The sequence below is a fragment of the Rhamphochromis longiceps genome, linkage group LG9, assembly GCF_057381845.1.
Source record: "Rhamphochromis longiceps isolate RC_006_pf linkage group LG9, R_longiceps_female_GT1.1, whole genome shotgun sequence".
Classification (NCBI taxonomy): domain Eukaryota; kingdom Metazoa; phylum Chordata; class Actinopteri; order Cichliformes; family Cichlidae; genus Rhamphochromis; species Rhamphochromis longiceps.
This window is the reverse complement of record NC_140565.1, coordinates 13,766,925-13,782,758: the sequence shown is the minus strand read 5'-3', so window position 1 is coordinate 13,782,758 and position 15,834 is coordinate 13,766,925. Positions and strand designations below refer to the sequence as shown.

General features: G+C 46.4%; 16 non-coding genes across 16 annotated transcripts; all 16 read left to right on the top strand.

Moving 5' to 3' along the window:
• Positions 1-474: 474 nt before the first annotated feature.
• trnag-ucc (transfer RNA glycine (anticodon UCC)) lies at positions 475-546 on the top strand. Its single transcript has one exon. It is a non-coding gene; the product is annotated as a tRNA-Gly (tRNA).
• Positions 547-1,121: 575 nt separating this feature from the next.
• trnas-aga (transfer RNA serine (anticodon AGA)) lies at positions 1,122-1,203 on the top strand. The gene has a single exon. It is a non-coding gene; the product is annotated as a tRNA-Ser (tRNA).
• A 1,360-nt stretch (positions 1,204-2,563) lies between these two features.
• trnag-ucc (transfer RNA glycine (anticodon UCC)) lies at positions 2,564-2,635 on the top strand. The gene has a single exon. It is a non-coding gene; the product is annotated as a tRNA-Gly (tRNA).
• A 575-nt stretch (positions 2,636-3,210) lies between these two features.
• On the top strand, positions 3,211-3,292 carry trnas-aga (transfer RNA serine (anticodon AGA)). Its single transcript has one exon. It is a non-coding gene; the product is annotated as a tRNA-Ser (tRNA).
• A 1,360-nt stretch (positions 3,293-4,652) lies between these two features.
• trnag-ucc (transfer RNA glycine (anticodon UCC)) lies at positions 4,653-4,724 on the top strand. Its single transcript has one exon. It is a non-coding gene; the product is annotated as a tRNA-Gly (tRNA).
• Positions 4,725-5,299: 575 nt separating this feature from the next.
• trnas-aga (transfer RNA serine (anticodon AGA)) lies at positions 5,300-5,381 on the top strand. The gene has a single exon. It is a non-coding gene; the product is annotated as a tRNA-Ser (tRNA).
• Positions 5,382-6,741: 1,360 nt separating this feature from the next.
• Positions 6,742-6,813, top strand: trnag-ucc (transfer RNA glycine (anticodon UCC)). Its single transcript has one exon. It is a non-coding gene; the product is annotated as a tRNA-Gly (tRNA).
• A 575-nt stretch (positions 6,814-7,388) lies between these two features.
• trnas-aga (transfer RNA serine (anticodon AGA)) lies at positions 7,389-7,470 on the top strand. Its single transcript has one exon. It is a non-coding gene; the product is annotated as a tRNA-Ser (tRNA).
• Positions 7,471-8,830: 1,360 nt separating this feature from the next.
• Positions 8,831-8,902, top strand: trnag-ucc (transfer RNA glycine (anticodon UCC)). Its single transcript has one exon. It is a non-coding gene; the product is annotated as a tRNA-Gly (tRNA).
• A 575-nt stretch (positions 8,903-9,477) lies between these two features.
• trnas-aga (transfer RNA serine (anticodon AGA)) lies at positions 9,478-9,559 on the top strand. The gene has a single exon. It is a non-coding gene; the product is annotated as a tRNA-Ser (tRNA).
• Positions 9,560-10,919: 1,360 nt separating this feature from the next.
• trnag-ucc (transfer RNA glycine (anticodon UCC)) lies at positions 10,920-10,991 on the top strand. Its single transcript has one exon. It is a non-coding gene; the product is annotated as a tRNA-Gly (tRNA).
• A 575-nt stretch (positions 10,992-11,566) lies between these two features.
• On the top strand, positions 11,567-11,648 carry trnas-aga (transfer RNA serine (anticodon AGA)). The gene has a single exon. It is a non-coding gene; the product is annotated as a tRNA-Ser (tRNA).
• A 1,360-nt stretch (positions 11,649-13,008) lies between these two features.
• On the top strand, positions 13,009-13,080 carry trnag-ucc (transfer RNA glycine (anticodon UCC)). Its single transcript has one exon. It is a non-coding gene; the product is annotated as a tRNA-Gly (tRNA).
• Positions 13,081-13,655: 575 nt separating this feature from the next.
• Positions 13,656-13,737, top strand: trnas-aga (transfer RNA serine (anticodon AGA)). The gene has a single exon. It is a non-coding gene; the product is annotated as a tRNA-Ser (tRNA).
• A 1,360-nt stretch (positions 13,738-15,097) lies between these two features.
• On the top strand, positions 15,098-15,169 carry trnag-ucc (transfer RNA glycine (anticodon UCC)). The gene has a single exon. It is a non-coding gene; the product is annotated as a tRNA-Gly (tRNA).
• A 575-nt stretch (positions 15,170-15,744) lies between these two features.
• Positions 15,745-15,826, top strand: trnas-aga (transfer RNA serine (anticodon AGA)). Its single transcript has one exon. It is a non-coding gene; the product is annotated as a tRNA-Ser (tRNA).
• The last annotated feature ends 8 nt before the right edge of the window (positions 15,827-15,834 follow it).

The following is a 15,834-nucleotide window of genomic DNA, read 5'->3' as shown; positions in this document are numbered from 1 at the left end:
GAAGGCAGAGCCATCACTTTTCAGGCCCCTCTCTATGGAACCAGCTCCCACTTTGTATTCGGGACACAGACACTTGCTCTCATTTTTGAATTAAGCGTAAAACCTTTTTGCCAAAGTCCAATAACTTGAAAGAGGAGCCAAAGACGTCCTCGTCCCAGATTCGTCCCAAGACAGATTCACACCTATTCTCACCTTGTCTGCTGTGACCTGAAGAACTCGCATGACCATTGCGACTCTCAAGGTGCTAAAAATCACGCAAGAGTTTAAATGCGTGAGAGGCCACACTTGAGTAGCAAAGAAGCTTTGCTGATGAGATTAAATGTGCAGTTGCATGAAAGCACTAGTCTTTTTAGTGATCTACCTTTTGACCAGTTTAGAACCTGACAAGCGAGTAATCACAATGCCCACCTTGTTAATTGTCCTGAAAATCTGTATAAGCCGGACAATGAATCAGTGATTTTGCGTTCTTTCACAGCGATGGTGGTATAGTGGCGAGCATAGCTGCCTTCCAAGCAGTTGACCCGGGTTCGATTCCCGGCCATCGCAGTTGCCACTCGCAGTGCTGTTCAAGCATGTGGGCTGCGTATTGTTTTACACTAAAAACGTTCTCCTCTCTTTCTGCAAATGCTTACAATGTCAGGCCAGGTGCATTCTTCATCGGCCTCGCTGCTACCGTTTACTGTGGAAAGACACTGTTCACACAGGCTTTGAGTTCTCATCACTTCATACCTATACCTTCTTACATGAAACTGGGATTGGACACGCTACTTCTTCATAAAGACACCCAGTCCCACTTTAAATATTGTGCTCAATGTTTGGAATGAAGATAACATTTTACTAACCATGTACTGATCAGCTCTTTGCGGTGGCAAAATCATCAGCTGTGTGTGTTACTGTTCATGCAAACAAGCAAGCTAATGTCAGCCAGTTAGCTTCAACCGCAGCTGTGCTGCACCAATCTCACGGAACTGCAAAACCACAAGCTTTCGCACCAAAGTCATGCAGCTACCGCATTTACAATCCAGCGTGGCCGTTGTTGTGCACATCCTACTTGAAAGATGTGTGGCGTAGGACTTGGAAGACGTATGTCTTTCAAGTATGTAGTTCCACAGCCCAATGTGGTTGTTGTGGCCGAGCGGTCAAGGCGATGGACTAGAAATCCATTGGGGTCTCCCCGCACAGGTTCGAATCCTGTCGACAACGGTCAGCTATTTTGCGGCAGTCCAGTCGTTGATTTGAGAAGAAGGCATGGAGATCACCTGAGAAGGTGCCAGGAGAAAGAGCCAGGCCTTTGCTTGTGAAAATAGAGCACGCAGAAGCAATGGACCCAGCTATGTCCTGACAAAATTAGGCACATATTCAGTAAACATGGCATCCTTCAATTGGTCTCTTAGCCACCCCACACGTGCCCCCGTGTAGTCGTCCAGGATCCAGTCTGAGTACCGCCAATGACTCATGCGTCTGACAAATGCTGATTGCTTTGCGAGAGGACTGGGATCGGGATTGGAGGCACAGCGGATTTCACCGGGAATGGGACAACAGCAGAAATAGCTTCAAACATTACTGCATGAAAAGCACAAGGAGTGGACACATTTCATTGTTTGGAACACTGCTTTTCACTACAGCTCTTTGCATGTAAAAACTTTGCTCTTCTCCACAGCTGGCTGACGGACACGCAAAAGCGCAAGCAAGAGTGGCCACAGACCCACTATGCCGGCCTTTGTACACTCTCTCCATCTAATGATAGAGAGGAAGGATACATTCACTACTTCTAGCCTCCACTATTCAAATTCAGTATTTTCACAGTGTCCTAAAAGCTTCCTGAAAAGCCTTTACACTGTTTTACAAAACGCTGCATCCAGAGCACAGTCAGGGACTGGAAGGACAGAGTAGATTTCCCCCATATGGACTTCTCTCTTCATTGGCTCCCAATTAAATCCCAAATAAAAATCCAAATACTTGCCCTCACACACAAGGTCTTGAATAATCACCACCAATTTTGTCTACAAGATCTCACAGTGCCATATCATCCCAACAGAGTGCTTTGCTCTCAGACTGCTGGCTTCCGAGGGGATATAAAAGTGCAATGGAAGGCAGAGCCATCACTTTTCAGGCCCCTCTCTATGGAACCAGCTCCCACTTTGTATTCGGGACACAGACACTTGCTCTCATTTTTGAATTAAGCGTAAAACCTTTTTGCCAAAGTCCAATAACTTGAAAGAGGAGCCAAAGACGTCCTCGTCCCAGATTCGTCCCAAGACAGATTCACACCTATTCTCACCTTGTCTGCTGTGACCTGAAGAACTCGCATGACCATTGCGACTCTCAAGGTGCTAAAAATCACGCAAGAGTTTAAATGCGTGAGAGGCCACACTTGAGTAGCAAAGAAGCTTTGCTGATGAGATTAAATGTGCAGTTGCATGAAAGCACTAGTCTTTTTAGTGATCTACCTTTTGACCAGTTTAGAACCTGACAAGCGAGTAATCACAATGCCCACCTTGTTAATTGTCCTGAAAATCTGTATAAGCCGGACAATGAATCAGTGATTTTGCGTTCTTTCACAGCGATGGTGGTATAGTGGCGAGCATAGCTGCCTTCCAAGCAGTTGACCCGGGTTCGATTCCCGGCCATCGCAGTTGCCACTCGCAGTGCTGTTCAAGCATGTGGGCTGCGTATTGTTTTACACTAAAAACGTTCTCCTCTCTTTCTGCAAATGCTTACAATGTCAGGCCAGGTGCATTCTTCATCGGCCTCGCTGCTACCGTTTACTGTGGAAAGACACTGTTCACACAGGCTTTGAGTTCTCATCACTTCATACCTATACCTTCTTACATGAAACTGGGATTGGACACGCTACTTCTTCATAAAGACACCCAGTCCCACTTTAAATATTGTGCTCAATGTTTGGAATGAAGATAACATTTTACTAACCATGTACTGATCAGCTCTTTGCGGTGGCAAAATCATCAGCTGTGTGTGTTACTGTTCATGCAAACAAGCAAGCTAATGTCAGCCAGTTAGCTTCAACCGCAGCTGTGCTGCACCAATCTCACGGAACTGCAAAACCACAAGCTTTCGCACCAAAGTCATGCAGCTACCGCATTTACAATCCAGCGTGGCCGTTGTTGTGCACATCCTACTTGAAAGATGTGTGGCGTAGGACTTGGAAGACGTATGTCTTTCAAGTATGTAGTTCCACAGCCCAATGTGGTTGTTGTGGCCGAGCGGTCAAGGCGATGGACTAGAAATCCATTGGGGTCTCCCCGCACAGGTTCGAATCCTGTCGACAACGGTCAGCTATTTTGCGGCAGTCCAGTCGTTGATTTGAGAAGAAGGCATGGAGATCACCTGAGAAGGTGCCAGGAGAAAGAGCCAGGCCTTTGCTTGTGAAAATAGAGCACGCAGAAGCAATGGACCCAGCTATGTCCTGACAAAATTAGGCACATATTCAGTAAACATGGCATCCTTCAATTGGTCTCTTAGCCACCCCACACGTGCCCCCGTGTAGTCGTCCAGGATCCAGTCTGAGTACCGCCAATGACTCATGCGTCTGACAAATGCTGATTGCTTTGCGAGAGGACTGGGATCGGGATTGGAGGCACAGCGGATTTCACCGGGAATGGGACAACAGCAGAAATAGCTTCAAACATTACTGCATGAAAAGCACAAGGAGTGGACACATTTCATTGTTTGGAACACTGCTTTTCACTACAGCTCTTTGCATGTAAAAACTTTGCTCTTCTCCACAGCTGGCTGACGGACACGCAAAAGCGCAAGCAAGAGTGGCCACAGACCCACTATGCCGGCCTTTGTACACTCTCTCCATCTAATGATAGAGAGGAAGGATACATTCACTACTTCTAGCCTCCACTATTCAAATTCAGTATTTTCACAGTGTCCTAAAAGCTTCCTGAAAAGCCTTTACACTGTTTTACAAAACGCTGCATCCAGAGCACAGTCAGGGACTGGAAGGACAGAGTAGATTTCCCCCATATGGACTTCTCTCTTCATTGGCTCCCAATTAAATCCCAAATAAAAATCCAAATACTTGCCCTCACACACAAGGTCTTGAATAATCACCACCAATTTTGTCTACAAGATCTCACAGTGCCATATCATCCCAACAGAGTGCTTTGCTCTCAGACTGCTGGCTTCCGAGGGGATTTTAAAGTGCAATGGAAGGCAGAGCCATCACTTTTCAGGCCCCTCTCTGTGGAACCAGCTCCCACTTTGTATTCGGGACACAGACACTTGCTCTCATTTTTGAATTAAGCGTAAAACCTTTTTGCCAAAGTCCAATAACTTGAAAGAGGAGCCAAAGACGTCCTCGTCCCAGATTCGTCCCAAGACAGATTCACACCTATTCTCACCTTGTCTGCTGTGACCTGAAGAACTCGCGTGACCATTGCGACTCTCAAGGTGCTAAAAATCACGCAAGAGTTTAAATGCGTGAGAGGCCACACTTGAGTAGCAAAGAAGCTTTGCTGATGAGATTAAATGTGCAGTTGCATGAAAGCACTAGTCTTTTTAGTGATCTACCTTTTGACCAGTTTAGAACCTGACAAGCGAGTAATCACAATGCCCACCTTGTTAATTGTCCTGAAAATCTGTATAAGCCGGACAATGAATCAGTGATTTTGCGTTCTTTCACAGCGATGGTGGTATAGTGGCGAGCATAGCTGCCTTCCAAGCAGTTGACCCGGGTTCGATTCCCGGCCATCGCAGTTGCCACTCGCAGTGCTGTTCAAGCATGTGGGCTGCGTATTGTTTTACACTAAAAACGTTCTCCTCTCTTTCTGCAAATGCTTACAATGTCAGGCCAGGTGCATTCTTCATCGGCCTCGCTGCTACCGTTTACTGTGGAAAGACACTGTTCACACAGGCTTTGAGTTCTCATCACTTCATACCTATACCTTCTTACATGAAACTGGGATTGGACACGCTACTTCTTCATAAAGACACCCAGTCCCACTTTAAATATTGTGCTCAATGTTTGGAATGAAGATAACATTTTACTAACCATGTACTGATCAGCTCTTTGCGGTGGCAAAATCATCAGCTGTGTGTGTTACTGTTCATGCAAACAAGCAAGCTAATGTCAGCCAGTTAGCTTCAACCGCAGCTGTGCTGCACCAATCTCACGGAACTGCAAAACCACAAGCTTTCGCACCAAAGTCATGCAGCTACCGCATTTACAATCCAGCGTGGCCGTTGTTGTGCACATCCTACTTGAAAGATGTGTGGCGTAGGACTTGGAAGACGTATGTCTTTCAAGTATGTAGTTCCACAGCCCAATGTGGTTGTTGTGGCCGAGCGGTCAAGGCGATGGACTAGAAATCCATTGGGGTCTCCCCGCACAGGTTCGAATCCTGTCGACAACGGTCAGCTATTTTGCGGCAGTCCAGTCGTTGATTTGAGAAGAAGGCATGGAGATCACCTGAGAAGGTGCCAGGAGAAAGAGCCAGGCCTTTGCTTGTGAAAATAGAGCACGCAGAAGCAATGGACCCAGCTATGTCCTGACAAAATTAGGCACATATTCAGTAAACATGGCATCCTTCAATTGGTCTCTTAGCCACCCCACACGTGCCCCCGTGTAGTCGTCCAGGATCCAGTCTGAGTACCGCCAATGACTCATGCGTCTGACAAATGCTGATTGCTTTGCGAGAGGACTGGGATCGGGATTGGAGGCACAGCGGATTTCACCGGGAATGGGACAACAGCAGAAATAGCTTCAAACATTACTGCATGAAAAGCACAAGGAGTGGACACATTTCATTGTTTGGAACACTGCTTTTCACTACAGCTCTTTGCATGTAAAAACTTTGCTCTTCTCCACAGCTGGCTGACGGACACGCAAAAGCGCAAGCAAGAGTGGCCACAGACCCACTATGCCGGCCTTTGTACACTCTCTCCATCTAATGATAGAGAGGAAGGATACATTCACTACTTCTAGCCTCCACTATTCAAATTCAGTATTTTCACAGTGTCCTAAAAGCTTCCTGAAAAGCCTTTACACTGTTTTACAAAACGCTGCATCCAGAGCACAGTCAGGGACTGGAAGGACAGAGTAGATTTCCCCCATATGGACTTCTCTCTTCATTGGCTCCCAATTAAATCCCAAATAAAAATCCAAATACTTGCCCTCACACACAAGGTCTTGAATAATCACCACCAATTTTGTCTACAAGATCTCACAGTGCCATATCATCCCAACAGAGTGCTTTGCTCTCAGACTGCTGGCTTCCGAGGGGATATAAAAGTGCAATGGAAGGCAGAGCCATCACTTTTCAGGCCCCTCTCTATGGAACCAGCTCCCACTTTGTATTCGGGACACAGACACTTGCTCTCATTTTTGAATTAAGCGTAAAACCTTTTTGCCAAAGTCCAATAACTTGAAAGAGGAGCCAAAGACGTCCTCGTCCCAGATTCGTCCCAAGACAGATTCACACCTATTCTCACCTTGTCTGCTGTGACCTGAAGAACTCGCGTGACCATTGCGACTCTCAAGGTGCTAAAAATCACGCAAGAGTTTAAATGCGTGAGAGGCCACACTTGAGTAGCAAAGAAGCTTTGCTGATGAGATTAAATGTGCAGTTGCATGAAAGCACTAGTCTTTTTAGTGATCTACCTTTTGACCAGTTTAGAACCTGACAAGCGAGTAATCACAATGCCCACCTTGTTAATTGTCCTGAAAATCTGTATAAGCCGGACAATGAATCAGTGATTTTGCGTTCTTTCACAGCGATGGTGGTATAGTGGCGAGCATAGCTGCCTTCCAAGCAGTTGACCCGGGTTCGATTCCCGGCCATCGCAGTTGCCACTCGCAGTGCTGTTCAAGCATGTGGGCTGCGTATTGTTTTACACTAAAAACGTTCTCCTCTCTTTCTGCAAATGCTTACAATGTCAGGCCAGGTGCATTCTTCATCGGCCTCGCTGCTACCGTTTACTGTGGAAAGACACTGTTCACACAGGCTTTGAGTTCTCATCACTTCATACCTATACCTTCTTACATGAAACTGGGATTGGACACGCTACTTCTTCATAAAGACACCCAGTCCCACTTTAAATATTGTGCTCAATGTTTGGAATGAAGATAACATTTTACTAACCATGTACTGATCAGCTCTTTGCGGTGGCAAAATCATCAGCTGTGTGTGTTACTGTTCATGCAAACAAGCAAGCTAATGTCAGCCAGTTAGCTTCAACCGCAGCTGTGCTGCACCAATCTCACGGAACTGCAAAACCACAAGCTTTCGCACCAAAGTCATGCAGCTACCGCATTTACAATCCAGCGTGGCCGTTGTTGTGCACATCCTACTTGAAAGATGTGTGGCGTAGGACTTGGAAGACGTATGTCTTTCAAGTATGTAGTTCCACAGCCCAATGTGGTTGTTGTGGCCGAGCGGTCAAGGCGATGGACTAGAAATCCATTGGGGTCTCCCCGCACAGGTTCGAATCCTGTCGACAACGGTCAGCTATTTTGCGGCAGTCCAGTCGTTGATTTGAGAAGAAGGCATGGAGATCACCTGAGAAGGTGCCAGGAGAAAGAGCCAGGCCTTTGCTTGTGAAAATAGAGCACGCAGAAGCAATGGACCCAGCTATGTCCTGACAAAATTAGGCACATATTCAGTAAACATGGCATCCTTCAATTGGTCTCTTAGCCACCCCACACGTGCCCCCGTGTAGTCGTCCAGGATCCAGTCTGAGTACCGCCAATGACTCATGCGTCTGACAAATGCTGATTGCTTTGCGAGAGGACTGGGATCGGGATTGGAGGCACAGCGGATTTCACCGGGAATGGGACAACAGCAGAAATAGCTTCAAACATTACTGCATGAAAAGCACAAGGAGTGGACACATTTCATTGTTTGGAACACTGCTTTTCACTACAGCTCTTTGCATGTAAAAACTTTGCTCTTCTCCACAGCTGGCTGACGGACACGCAAAAGCGCAAGCAAGAGTGGCCACAGACCCACTATGCCGGCCTTTGTACACTCTCTCCATCTAATGATAGAGAGGAAGGATACATTCACTACTTCTAGCCTCCACTATTCAAATTCAGTATTTTCACAGTGTCCTAAAAGCTTCCTGAAAAGCCTTTACACTGTTTTACAAAACGCTGCATCCAGAGCACAGTCAGGGACTGGAAGGACAGAGTAGATTTCCCCCATATGGACTTCTCTCTTCATTGGCTCCCAATTAAATCCCAAATAAAAATCCAAATACTTGCCCTCACACACAAGGTCTTGAATAATCACCACCAATTTTGTCTACAAGATCTCACAGTGCCATATCATCCCAACAGAGTGCTTTGCTCTCAGACTGCTGGCTTCCGAGGGGATATAAAAGTGCAATGGAAGGCAGAGCCATCACTTTTCAGGCCCCTCTCTATGGAACCAGCTCCCACTTTGTATTCGGGACACAGACACTTGCTCTCATTTTTGAATTAAGCGTAAAACCTTTTTGCCAAAGTCCAATAACTTGAAAGAGGAGCCAAAGACGTCCTCGTCCCAGATTCGTCCCAAGACAGATTCACACCTATTCTCACCTTGTCTGCTGTGACCTGAAGAACTCGCGTGACCATTGCGACTCTCAAGGTGCTAAAAATCACGCAAGAGTTTAAATGCGTGAGAGGCCACACTTGAGTAGCAAAGAAGCTTTGCTGATGAGATTAAATGTGCAGTTGCATGAAAGCACTAGTCTTTTTAGTGATCTACCTTTTGACCAGTTTAGAACCTGACAAGCGAGTAATCACAATGCCCACCTTGTTAATTGTCCTGAAAATCTGTATAAGCCGGACAATGAATCAGTGATTTTGCGTTCTTTCACAGCGATGGTGGTATAGTGGCGAGCATAGCTTCCTTCCAAGCAGTTGACCCGGGTTCGATTCCCGGCCATCGCAGTTGCCACTCGCAGTGCTGTTCAAGCATGTGGGCTGCGTATTGTTTTACACTAAAAACGTTCTCCTCTCTTTCTGCAAATGCTTACAATGTCAGGCCAGGTGCATTCTTCATCGGCCTCGCTGCTACCGTTTACTGTGGAAAGACACTGTTCACACAGGCTTTGAGTTCTCATCACTTCATACCTATACCTTCTTACATGAAACTGGGATTGGACACGCTACTTCTTCATAAAGACACCCAGTCCCACTTTAAATATTGTGCTCAATGTTTGGAATGAAGATAACATTTTACTAACCATGTACTGATCAGCTCTTTGCGGTGGCAAAATCATCAGCTGTGTGTGTTACTGTTCATGCAAACAAGCAAGCTAATGTCAGCCAGTTAGCTTCAACCGCAGCTGTGCTGCACCAATCTCACGGAACTGCAAAACCACAAGCTTTCGCACCAAAGTCATGCAGCTACCGCATTTACAATCCAGCGTGGCCGTTGTTGTGCACATCCTACTTGAAAGATGTGTGGCGTAGGACTTGGAAGACGTATGTCTTTCAAGTATGTAGTTCCACAGCCCAATGTGGTTGTTGTGGCCGAGCGGTCAAGGCGATGGACTAGAAATCCATTGGGGTCTCCCCGCACAGGTTCGAATCCTGTCGACAGCGGTCAGCTGTTTTGCGGCAGTCCAGACGTTGATTTGAGAAGAAGGCATGGAGATCACCTGAGAAGGTGCCAGGAGAAAGAGCCAGGCCTTTGCTTGTGAAAATAGAGCACGCAGAAGCAATGGACCCAGCTATGTCCTGACAAAATTAGGCACATATTCAGTAAACATGGCATCCTTCAATTGGTCTCTTAGCCACCCCACACGTGCCCCCGTGTAGTCGTCCAGGATCCAGTCTGAGTACCGCCAATGACTCATGCGTCTGACAAATGCTGATTGCTTTGCGAGAGGACTGGGATCGGGATTGGAGGCACAGCGGATTTCACCGGGAATGGGACAACAGCAGAAATAGCTTCAAACATTACTGCATGAAAAGCACAAGGAGTGGACACATTTCATTGTTTGGAACACTGCTTTTCACTACAGCTCTTTGCATGTAAAAACTTTGCTCTTCTCCACAGCTGGCTGACGGACACGCAAAAGCGCAAGCAAGAGTGGCCACAGACCCACTATGCCGGCCTTTGTACACTCTCTCCATCTAATGATAGAGAGGAAGGATACATTCACTACTTCTAGCCTCCACTATTCAAATTCAGTATTTTCACAGTGTCCTAAAAGCTTCCTGAAAAGCCTTTACACTGTTTTACAAAACGCTGCATCCAGAGCACAGTCAGGGACTGGAAGGACAGAGTAGATTTCCCCCATATGGACTTCTCTCTTCATTGGCTCCCAATTAAATCCCAAATAAAAATCCAAATACTTGCCCTCACACACAAGGTCTTGAATAATCACCACCAATTTTGTCTACAAGATCTCACAGTGCCATATCATCCCAACAGAGTGCTTTGCTCTCAGACTGCTGGCTTCCGAGGGGATATAAAAGTGCAATGGAAGGCAGAGCCATCACTTTTCAGGCCCCTCTCTATGGAACCAGCTCCCACTTTGTATTCGGGACACAGACACTTGCTCTCATTTTTGAATTAAGCGTAAAACCTTTTTGCCAAAGTCCAATAACTTGAAAGAGGAGCCAAAGACGTCCTCGTCCCAGATTCGTCCCAAGACAGATTCACACCTATTCTCACCTTGTCTGCTGTGACCTGAAGAACTCGCATGACCATTGCGACTCTCAAGGTGCTAAAAATCACGCAAGAGTTTAAATGCGTGAGAGGCCACACTTGAGTAGCAAAGAAGCTTTGCTGATGAGATTAAATGTGCAGTTGCATGAAAGCACTAGTCTTTTTAGTGATCTACCTTTTGACCAGTTTAGAACCTGACAAGCGAGTAATCACAATGCCCACCTTGTTAATTGTCCTGAAAATCTGTATAAGCCGGACAATGAATCAGTGATTTTGCGTTCTTTCACAGCGATGGTGGTATAGTGGCGAGCATAGCTGCCTTCCAAGCAGTTGACCCGGGTTCGATTCCCGGCCATCGCAGTTGCCACTCGCAGTGCTGTTCAAGCATGTGGGCTGCGTATTGTTTTACACTAAAAACGTTCTCCTCTCTTTCTGCAAATGCTTACAATGTCAGGCCAGGTGCATTCTTCATCGGCCTCGCTGCTACCGTTTACTGTGGAAAGACACTGTTCACACAGGCTTTGAGTTCTCATCACTTCATACCTATACCTTCTTACATGAAACTGGGATTGGACACGCTACTTCTTCATAAAGACACCCAGTCCCACTTTAAATATTGTGCTCAATGTTTGGAATGAAGATAACATTTTACTAACCATGTACTGATCAGCTCTTTGCGGTGGCAAAATCATCAGCTGTGTGTGTTACTGTTCATGCAAACAAGCAAGCTAATGTCAGCCAGTTAGCTTCAACCGCAGCTGTGCTGCACCAATCTCACGGAACTGCAAAACCACAAGCTTTCGCACCAAAGTCATGCAGCTACCGCATTTACAATCCAGCGTGGCCGTTGTTGTGCACATCCTACTTGAAAGATGTGTGGCGTAGGACTTGGAAGACGTATGTCTTTCAAGTATGTAGTTCCACAGCCCAATGTGGTTGTTGTGGCCGAGCGGTCAAGGCGATGGACTAGAAATCCATTGGGGTCTCCCCGCACAGGTTCGAATCCTGTCGACAACGGTCAGCTATTTTGCGGCAGTCCAGTCGTTGATTTGAGAAGAAGGCATGGAGATCACCTGAGAAGGTGCCAGGAGAAAGAGCCAGGCCTTTGCTTGTGAAAATAGAGCACGCAGAAGCAATGGACCCAGCTATGTCCTGACAAAATTAGGCACATATTCAGTAAACATGGCATCCTTCAATTGGTCTCTTAGCCACCCCACACGTGCCCCCGTGTAGTCGTCCAGGATCCAGTCTGAGTACCGCCAATGACTCATGCGTCTGACAAATGCTGATTGCTTTGCGAGAGGACTGGGATCGGGATTGGAGGCACAGCGGATTTCACCGGGAATGGGACAACAGCAGAAATAGCTTCAAACATTACTGCATGAAAAGCACAAGGAGTGGACACATTTCATTGTTTGGAACACTGCTTTTCACTACAGCTCTTTGCATGTAAAAACTTTGCTCTTCTCCACAGCTGGCTGACGGACACGCAAAAGCGCAAGCAAGAGTGGCCACAGACCCACTATGCCGGCCTTTGTACACTCTCTCCATCTAATGATAGAGAGGAAGGATACATTCACTACTTCTAGCCTCCACTATTCAAATTCAGTATTTTCACAGTGTCCTAAAAGCTTCCTGAAAAGCCTTTACACTGTTTTACAAAACGCTGCATCCAGAGCACAGTCAGGGACTGGAAGGACAGAGTAGATTTCCCCCATATGGACTTCTCTCTTCATTGGCTCCCAATTAAATCCCAAATAAAAATCCAAATACTTGCCCTCACACACAAGGTCTTGAATAATCACCACCAATTTTGTCTACAAGATCTCACAGTGCCATATCATCCCAACAGAGTGCTTTGCTCTCAGACTGCTGGCTTCCGAGGGGATATAAAAGTGCAATGGAAGGCAGAGCCATCACTTTTCAGGCCCCTCTCTATGGAACCAGCTCCCACTTTGTATTCGGGACACAGACACTTGCTCTCATTTTTGAATTAAGCGTAAAACCTTTTTGCCAAAGTCCAATAACTTGAAAGAGGAGCCAAAGACGTCCTCGTCCCAGATTCGTCCCAAGACAGATTCACACCTATTCTCACCTTGTCTGCTGTGACCTGAAGAACTCGCGTGACCATTGCGACTCTCAAGGTGCTAAAAATCACGCAAGAGTTTAAATGCGTGAGAGGCCACACTTGAGTAGCAAAGAAGCTTTGCTGATGAGATTAAATGTGCAGTTGCATGAAAGCACTAGTCTTTTTAGTGATCTACCTTTTGACCAGTTTAGAACCTGACAAGCGAGTAATCACAATGCCCACCTTGTTAATTGTCCTGAAAATCTGTATAAGCCGGACAATGAATCAGTGATTTTGCGTTCTTTCACAGCGATGGTGGTATAGTGGCGAGCATAGCTGCCTTCCAAGCAGTTGACCCGGGTTCGATTCCCGGCCATCGCAGTTGCCACTCGCAGTGCTGTTCAAGCATGTGGGCTGCGTATTGTTTTACACTAAAAACGTTCTCCTCTCTTTCTGCAAATGCTTACAATGTCAGGCCAGGTGCATTCTTCATCGGCCTCGCTGCTACCGTTTACTGTGGAAAGACACTGTTCACACAGGCTTTGAGTTCTCATCACTTCATACCTATACCTTCTTACATGAAACTGGGATTGGACACGCTACTTCTTCATAAAGACACCCAGTCCCACTTTAAATATTGTGCTCAATGTTTGGAATGAAGATAACATTTTACTAACCATGTACTGATCAGCTCTTTGCGGTGGCAAAATCATCAGCTGTGTGTGTTACTGTTCATGCAAACAAGCAAGCTAATGTCAGCCAGTTAGCTTCAACCGCAGCTGTGCTGCACCAATCTCACGGAACTGCAAAACCACAAGCTTTCGCACCAAAGTCATGCAGCTACCGCATTTACAATCCAGCGTGGCCGTTGTTGTGCACATCCTACTTGAAAGATGTGTGGCGTAGGACTTGGAAGACGTATGTCTTTCAAGTATGTAGTTCCACAGCCCAATGTGGTTGTTGTGGCCGAGCGGTCAAGGCGATGGACTAGAAATCCATTGGGGTCTCCCCGCACAGGTTCGAATCCTGTCGACAACGGTCAGCTATTTTGCGGCAGTCCAGTCGTTGATTTGAGAAGAAGGCATGGAGATCACCTGAGAAGGTGCCAGGAGAAAGAGCCAGGCCTTTGCTTGTGAAAATAGAGCACGCAGAAGCAATGGACCCAGCTATGTCCTGACAAAATTAGGCACATATTCAGTAAACATGGCATCCTTCAATTGGTCTCTTAGCCACCCCACACGTGCCCCCGTGTAGTCGTCCAGGATCCAGTCTGAGTACCGCCAATGACTCATGCGTCTGACAAATGCTGATTGCTTTGCGAGAGGACTGGGATCGGGATTGGAGGCACAGCGGATTTCACCGGGAACGGGACAACAGCAGAAATAGCTTCAAACATTACTGCATGAAAAGCACAAGGAGTGGACACATTTCATTGTTTGGAACACTGCTTTTCACTACAGCTCTTTGCATGTAAAAACTTTGCTCTTCTCCACAGCTGGCTGACGGACACGCAAAAGCGCAAGCAAGAGTGGCCACAGACCCACTATGCCGGCCTTTGTACACTCTCTCCATCTAATGATAGAGAGGAAGGATACATTCACTACTTCTAGCCTCCACTATTCAAATTCAGTATTTTCACAGTGTCCTAAAAGCTTCCTGAAAAGCCTTTACACTGTTTTACAAAACGCTGCATCCAGAGCACAGTCAGGGACTGGAAGGACAGAGTAGATTTCCCCCATATGGACTTCTCTCTTCATTGGCTCCCAATTAAATCCCAAATAAAAATCCAAATACTTGCCCTCACACACAAGGTCTTGAATAATCACCACCAATTTTGTCTACAAGATCTCACAGTGCCATATCATCCCAACAGAGTGCTTTGCTCTCAGACTGCTGGCTTCCGAGGGGATATAAAAGTGCAATGGAAGGCAGAGCCATCACTTTTCAGGCCCCTCTCTATGGAACCAGCTCCCACTTTGTATTCGGGACACAGACACTTGCTCTCATTTTTGAATTAAGCGTAAAACCTTTTTGCCAAAGTCCAATAACTTGAAAGAGGAGCCAAAGACGTCCTCGTCCCAGATTCGTCCCAAGACAGATTCACACCTATTCTCACCTTGTCTGCTGTGACCTGAAGAACTCGCGTGACCATTGCGACTCTCAAGGTGCTAAAAATCACGCAAGAGTTTAAATGCGTGAGAGGCCACACTTGAGTAGCAAAGAAGCTTTGCTGATGAGATTAAATGTGCAGTTGCATGAAAGCACTAGTCTTTTTAGTGATCTACCTTTTGACCAGTTTAGAACCTGACAAGCGAGTAATCACAATGCCCACCTTGTTAATTGTCCTGAAAATCTGTATAAGCCGGACAATGAATCAGTGATTTTGCGTTCTTTCACAGCGATGGTGGTATAGTGGCGAGCATAGCTTCCTTCCAAGCAGTTGACCCGGGTTCGATTCCCGGCCATCGCAGTTGCCACTCGCAGTGCTGTTCAAGCATGTGGGCTGCGTATTGTTTTACACTAAAAACGTTCTCCTCTCTTTCTGCAAATGCTTACAATGTCAGGCCAGGTGCATTCTTCATCGGCCTCGCTGCTACCGTTTACTGTGGAAAGACACTGTTCAAACAGGCTTTGAGTTCTCATCACTTCATACCTATACCTTCTTACATGAAACTGGGATTGGACACGCTACTTCTTCATAAAGACACCCAGTCCCACTTTAAATATTGTGCTCAATGTTTGGAATGAAGATAACATTTTACTAACCATGTACTGATCAGCTCTTTGCGGTGGCAAAATCATCAGCTGTGTGTGTTACTGTTCATGCAAACAAGCAAGCTAATGTCAGCCAGTTAGCTTCAACCGCAGCTGTGCTGCACCAATCTCACGGAACTGCAAAACCACAAGCTTTCGCACCAAAGTCATGCAGCTACCGCATTTACAATCCAGCGTGGCCGTTGTTGTGCACATCCTACTTGAAAGATGTGTGGCGTAGGACTTGGAAGACGTATGTCTTTCAAGTATGTAGTTCCACAGCCCAATGTGGTTGTTGTGGCCGAGCGGTCAAGGCGATGGACTAGAAATCCATTGGGGTCTCCCCGCACAGGTTCGAATCCTGTCGACAACGGTCAGCTA